Genomic DNA, 6,488 nt, shown 5'->3' on the forward strand with positions numbered 1-6,488 from the left:
TAAACTGATGAAACACTAGCTTCCTTTGTGTAGCCTTGGACGCCCCATTTGTGCTGATTAGAAGTTGCTGAGAACAAGGGTGCTTTGCCCTGATGTGCAAGCTTTCTGCCTTCATTAAATTTTGAGGCTGAATTAGGACTCACTCAGGTTATGTAAGGGCAGGTTTGAAAACCAGATGCCAGCCGTTAACAAGATCAACCTGGGCTTATCATGAAAGGGCTGGCTGGACCTAAGATTGCTGTACCCAACAGGACAAGCATTTCAAATAAATTTTTCAAAAGTTCTTGGTTCTTCTATAGGTGGGCGTGGCTTGAAAAGGCATAAAACCACAACAAATGAGAGAAGAGCTCAGACTCGCCTTTCATTTTATGACGGAGGATTTAGTGATGATTCATGGACTGTGAATGCCAGCCCTGGTCCCTGGCTTAGGTCTACCTGCAAACACCGTCAAGGCCAACACATTCACGACACCACATTCTCTGCGTTCAGGACCACTTTCTACGGTTCATCAATTGCACTCGTACCCATTGTTATCATTGTTCTCTGCAGTCATCTTCAAGGCATATGAAGGGGGCATTATGAACCTCATTTTAATGATAAAAAACTGAGGTTCAGGGAGATAAAGTAACTTTCCCAACATCTTACAGCTGCTGTAATTGTATAAATAAAACAATTTAAATTTTTGTTGGCATTAAGTATTATTGTACCTTTTGTATGTGTATGTATGAGTTGCTAATTTAGCAAGTTTAGGATGACTGACAGGCAGTAGTCATGTGTCCCCTAACGATTCCTCCTTCCTACACTCTTTACTAAAGATATATATATTTGTCATTGTTCTTGTCATGGCAACAACTTTACTATCAGGTTCTGGATATTGTAGTATGAAATAGCTTGAATAAATATTCCGATCAAAATATTGAATGTGATATTTTCAATAAAAATAGAAAATATATAAAGTGGAGAGATAAATAAAAATAGTTCTTTCAATCATTAATAAATACATACAATATTATAACCAGCATTTTCTTAGTAAAGCTGGGCACTTGGCATACTCAATTTGTGAACCGGTGACAATGGTAACAAATTACAGGTAACTGAGAAAATCAATAATGATGAAAAGCAGATTTATACATGATCAAGTCATATGTTTCTAAGACATAAAACCAGCTAAAGAGAGCACTATCTATAGTATGATAACAGGTTCATATTGTATGGAGCACAGGCTGAGGAGCAGTTTAAAAAGAGAAATAAATATAATCATGGTAAAAATACCTCCCGTGTACCAAATAGTTTACAAAACTGTGTAATATAAATGATTCATTTTAATCTTTATAAAAATTCCGTAATGTAGTGAAGGAGGCAGAATGGAGAATATTGTTTTCATTTTATAGGCATAAAAACTGAGGACCAGAGATGTTAAAAGTCTTGCTCAAGGTTAAATAGAAAAGAGAAGAGGTTGGTAATCAGCTCTTGCATTTGGTAGCTTTTCTTTAGTGCTATGCATATATAGCTTGGCATTTTATGACAGTTTGCATGTCAAATTGTGTGTGTTTACAAATGTATAATTAGACTTTTGGTGACTAATAAATGTGGACATATGGAAGAAAAGGAAAAGATGGACTCCAGATATTTTAAAACAGCAGTGGAGTAATCGCAAAATAAGTTTGCTTGCCATTCAGAATCAATGAAAACTTTCCAATTAAAGTATTTCAGTAATTCAAGGGCCATGTTCATAGAAACTCTTCTTTTTGCTTTGGGTTTTAAGCTTGTTTTAGTTTTAGGAAATAGAAGTTCAGCATCTGTAAAATGCTATTATAAAAATGGGACTTTTTATTGATATAAAAATACATGTCCATTAAGGATTAAATTTAACATAATTATTAAAATTCTGCTTTTGAAACTTACTTTAATGTGTGATATGGACTCATCAGACCACAAAGCATGCTTTGCCAGAAAGTGTGATGAAAACTCATTCAGCAGAGACAGCTAGAAGGGGTGTGGCACCCGGTGGCTGGGGAACCAATAGCGATGGCAGTCATGACTCTATAACTGAGGAAACTGTGATACAAGAGAGACAGAGGAGTCTGCACTCCCCCCTCTGCACCAGCCACCCAGGGCCAGTGGGATTAGCAGATGTGGAAGCTTAAAGATCCCTCTGGGTCATATGTAGACAGAAAAAAAAGAAACCTCCAAAAAAGAGATCCTTGTAGGTTACTAGGAAGAACAGCCACTCTGTGATTTCCACCCTCCCCCCACCCCCATATTTACAGGAATAACTGGTGCCTCACTGGCTGTTCCAATCCACATGGGACTCAGTGGTGAGAGGAGAAAGCCATGGTATTACTCTATCGCCCTGACCTCAGGAATTACCCCCATCCCTTTCCCATCTTCCCCAGGGGCAGGGGATTCTCCTCCAATTCTCTATGTAATGACTTAGTCTGAGGCTTGATCGTCACACATCTCCAGGGCCCTCCATGGTTAGCTATGGCCCATCGTTGTGGCGAAAGGGAAAATGCAGTGCACTAGGGCTCAGAAGTTCTGTTTCTGCACTTTTCATCTGTAAAACCCAAGACCACCAGTTCCTTAAACTTATATGGTCTCAGTTTTATCATCCCTTTTATTATCCAATAGCTTCTTCGATAATAATTTTGTGACTTCCTTCCAGGGGAGGCCATAACACTATTCGGTACAAAGCAGTATGTACTTTGAGACACCTTCCCACATTGATGAAGGTTAAATAAGATGGAGGTATTAAGATTTATAAACCCTGAAGGACAACATAATACTTAACTATCACCATCTGTTCAGAAGGGGAGTATAGAATACTGGTGAGAAGCCCAGGATCTGCAACTACATCAAACTTGTTTAAATGCTGCTTTTGACATTTACAAGCTGTTTGAATTCAGGTGATCTGTGACTTTCCTAAGCTTCAGTTTTCTTGTTCTGGAAAAATGAACATTAATAATAATTCCTACCTTGTCCAGCTGGTATGGCTCAGTGGTTGAGCATCGTCCAATGCACCAAGAAATAGCCGGTTTGATTCGTGGTCAGGGCACATGCTTGGGTTACAGTCTCCATCCCCAGCAGGGGGCGTGCAAGAGGCAGCCGATCTATGATGTTTCTCTCTCGTCAATGTTTCTCTCTCTCTCTACCTCTCCCTTCCTCTATCACTAAAATCAGTTAGAAAAAAAAACACATAAAAAAGAATGTTTCCTACCTCCCTCAATTGATTATTTTGAGAGTTAAACTAAGTGGTGCCAAGTGGATGACACACAATAATCAATTAACATATTTTTTTTTTTCTATTACTATTATTTTACAAACTGTGGTTATATTATTCCCAAAGTCTGAAAGAGCTGAGTCTTTCTGGAAGTTCACCCTGGATTTCCTGACACTGAAGCAATTGTCTAGGTACTCTTTTGAGAGAATTCTTAACTATCCTTAAAAATTTCATGATCCCAAGATTTAAAATGCAGTTATTTTTTATAGTGGGCAGTAGGAGTTAATAAAAAGTCAAAAGTTTTTTTTTGTTTTTTTTTTAACTATTATTTTTTCTGTGTTGCCTTTAAATTTTTCTAGGAGCATAATGAGCTTTTGGAGCAAACAAAACAGATTTGAAAAATCACTGCATTAGGAGTCTGTCTAGTCCTAGTTCTACTCGTAAGTTATTGTGTGACCTGTCACCTTCATGTCTTTTCTGAGAATTCCAGTTCCCCATTTGGCAAAAGGAGAAAGGTAAGACTAGATTTTCTCAATGAAGTAAAATGGAATTGTAGCCATGCTAAAGCACCTAACAGTTCCTGCACAGAGATGGTACTAAATAAACAATCATTGTCTTCCACTCTCCTTTTAAAGAAATTTTTAGGTCTGACATTTTGTAATTTTAGAATTATGTCTTTCAGCAAAGTGAGACTTGACCTAGGCATGCTGAGGTTTTTAACATAAGGGCAGAACCTAGTGGGAAAGGTCCCGGGAAATAGGAAGAAAATTTCTTGAACTTACAAACTCTTTTCTAGTCTACCTCTAGAATAGCTTCTTCGATAATAATTTTGTGACTTCCTTCCAGTGGAGGCCATAACACTATTGGGTACAAAGCAGTATGTACTTTGAGTCATTTTCCCCGAAGTAGTGATCACATACTGTAGAGTGAGCCACCAGATTCCTTTGGAAAACAATGATTATTAAAGATGGATTGACTGTACTGAAGCAGCCTCCAAACCACCTAGAGCAGCGGTTCTCAACCTTCCTAATGCCACGACCCTTTAATACGGTTCCTCATGTGTAGTGACCCCCAACCATAAAATTAATTTTGTTGCTACTTCATAACTGTAATTTGGCTACTGTTATGTCTTAGGCGACCCCTGTGAAAGGGTCATTCGACCCCCAAAGGAGTCGCGACCCACAGGTTGAGAACCGCTGACCTAGACCATTAAACTTAGAAGGTCACCTAATTAATTGGCGCTACAACCAGCCAGTTTCACTACAGAGGTATTCTCTGTTAGAGCTGAAAAAGGGCTTTGAGTATTCTCTCTAATCAAGACCCTCATGCTTTAGGAGGGAAAACTCAGAATGGAAGAGTAAGAGTGACTGCCAGGGGTCAGAAATCTAGTAGCGGTAGCACGGGAAGCTGCATCTCTCAGCTCCTAGACACTGTATTACCAACCCCTAAAGCAATGTCGAAGGATGGGAAATAAGTTTTTCTTCATATTAAACTGAATTTTCCTCCACCAAATGTTCATATCTCCTCTAGACATTGATGTGTTCAAGTTCAGTAACTTAATGAAAAATGTTTTTTATTTATTTATTTATTTATTTATTTATTTATTTATTTATTTATTTATTTATTTTTTAGGGAGGGCCGTCCAGTAGAAACTGGAAGACCTACTAGACAAATTCAAAAAGAGCTGTAAGCACTGTTTTATATTTTTTTAAATGAAAGGCATTGCAGAAAGCCATTCTTGAGACTGAGGCTGCTGTCCGTGCGCGGGGTCAATCTCTGGTCGGGGGTGTGTGCTGGACACCACTTACTAAATGGAACATCAATGCATAGATTGCAGGATTTTGTCCTGTGTGTTCAGTTGGGTTGTTGCCCCCGCTGTTGGAAGTTCATGCTGTAGAGTCTCTTGTCTTTGTTGCCCCTGTGGGAAAACTAATGCTTGGTAATGTCAGGACATGGGTCCTGCAGAACCCAGAGGGACCAAGGTATGAGGTTGACCGGAGGCCTAGTGACTGAAGGCGATATGATTATGGAGAGTCCTGAGGAAGCTGAGCAGTATCATGAGCATAGAGCCGAGGCTCTCAATTTTGAGCATACACCAAAATTACCCGGAAGATTTGTTACAATAAAGGTGTCAAGACCTACCCTCAGAATCTCTGATTTAGTAGGTCTGATTGGGTCCAGAAAATTTGCATTTGTATCAGTTTGCTTAGAGATGCTGATGCTGCTGGTCTAGGGACCACATTTTGAGAGCTACCGGCATACTGCATAGTGTGTTGGTACACACAGCTGATATCCAGCAACACACAGCTGATACTCAGTCATTTGAATGGAATATAAAGAATTCTGGAGGCTCTCTCTGTAATGGGCTCTCTAGGCCAGGACTTCAGCTTTTTTCCTTTGGGTCAACTTGGGTCTTCCATGATCTGGCTAGCGTTTAGGAAGGCATCTGATATTCTGGTTTTAATGTAAACACTTCCCACCTGTCCCAAGTATGTGTATCCTTTTCCAAGAGCCTCAACATTTCTGACATTGGTGGAACCCTAATCTCTCTCCTCCCCTTCTCACTCTCTCGCTCTCTCCTGGCCAGCATCTGTTCTTTTCACAGCTGTGGCTCTTTCATTCTGTCTGCCTCTTTCTCTTCTTATCCTCAACCTCTCACTACCCCTCCCCCGTTAGGATCAAAATACTCTGTTTTTATTTATTTACACCACAGCTGTCAGTGTTGTGTCTGGGTCACTGCAGTGCAACTTGCAAGGAAATGCGATCCACGGAGAGGCCTTAGAACTGCAGATACTTGTAGTAACCAATGTACACACACTCAATAACACAGACACCGTCCTCAGGCCCTGCGCTGGTCTGAAAATGGCTGGCTTAGGGCTGTGTGGCTGGGGTGACCCCAGGAGGAATGAAGCCTAATGGCTTGGAACTTACACCAGGCCTTTTAAAGGTATTGAACAATTCTGAGTATTTAAAACTTTTGCTCTAGAAAAGGAGACAGAATTGTTCAATGTAAAGAGTTCTTAATTAAGAGTACAGAAACTAAAGTTTTAATTCCAGTTCTGTCATTAATAAGATTAGTGAACAACTCAGCTCATCTTTGAATTGAAAACAGCAAACTTGATCATTTCCAGTCTTATCCCCAGAGAGTCTAAGTTATAGACATATGACAACTCCATTGAATGTTTGATCCCTAAATGGTGGTTTCACATGCTAAGTGATCCCAGGTTGGGTTCTAGGGAGTTTCCAATATTTCTTTCTTTCTTTTTTT

The 6,488-nt window shown here is 39.6% G+C and overlaps 1 non-coding gene across 1 annotated transcript; it reads right to left on the reverse strand.

Moving 5' to 3' along the window:
- Positions 1–4,853: 4,853 nt before the first annotated feature.
- Positions 4,854–4,916, reverse strand: LOC118617982. The gene has a single exon (XR_004956929.1). It is a non-coding gene; the product is annotated as a U7 small nuclear RNA (small nuclear RNA).
- Between the last annotated feature and the right edge of the window lie 1,572 nt (positions 4,917–6,488).

Source organism: Molossus molossus, unplaced genomic scaffold (assembly GCF_014108415.1).
Source record: "Molossus molossus isolate mMolMol1 unplaced genomic scaffold, mMolMol1.p scaffold_m16_p_5, whole genome shotgun sequence".
NCBI lineage: Eukaryota > Metazoa > Chordata > Mammalia > Chiroptera > Molossidae > Molossus > Molossus molossus.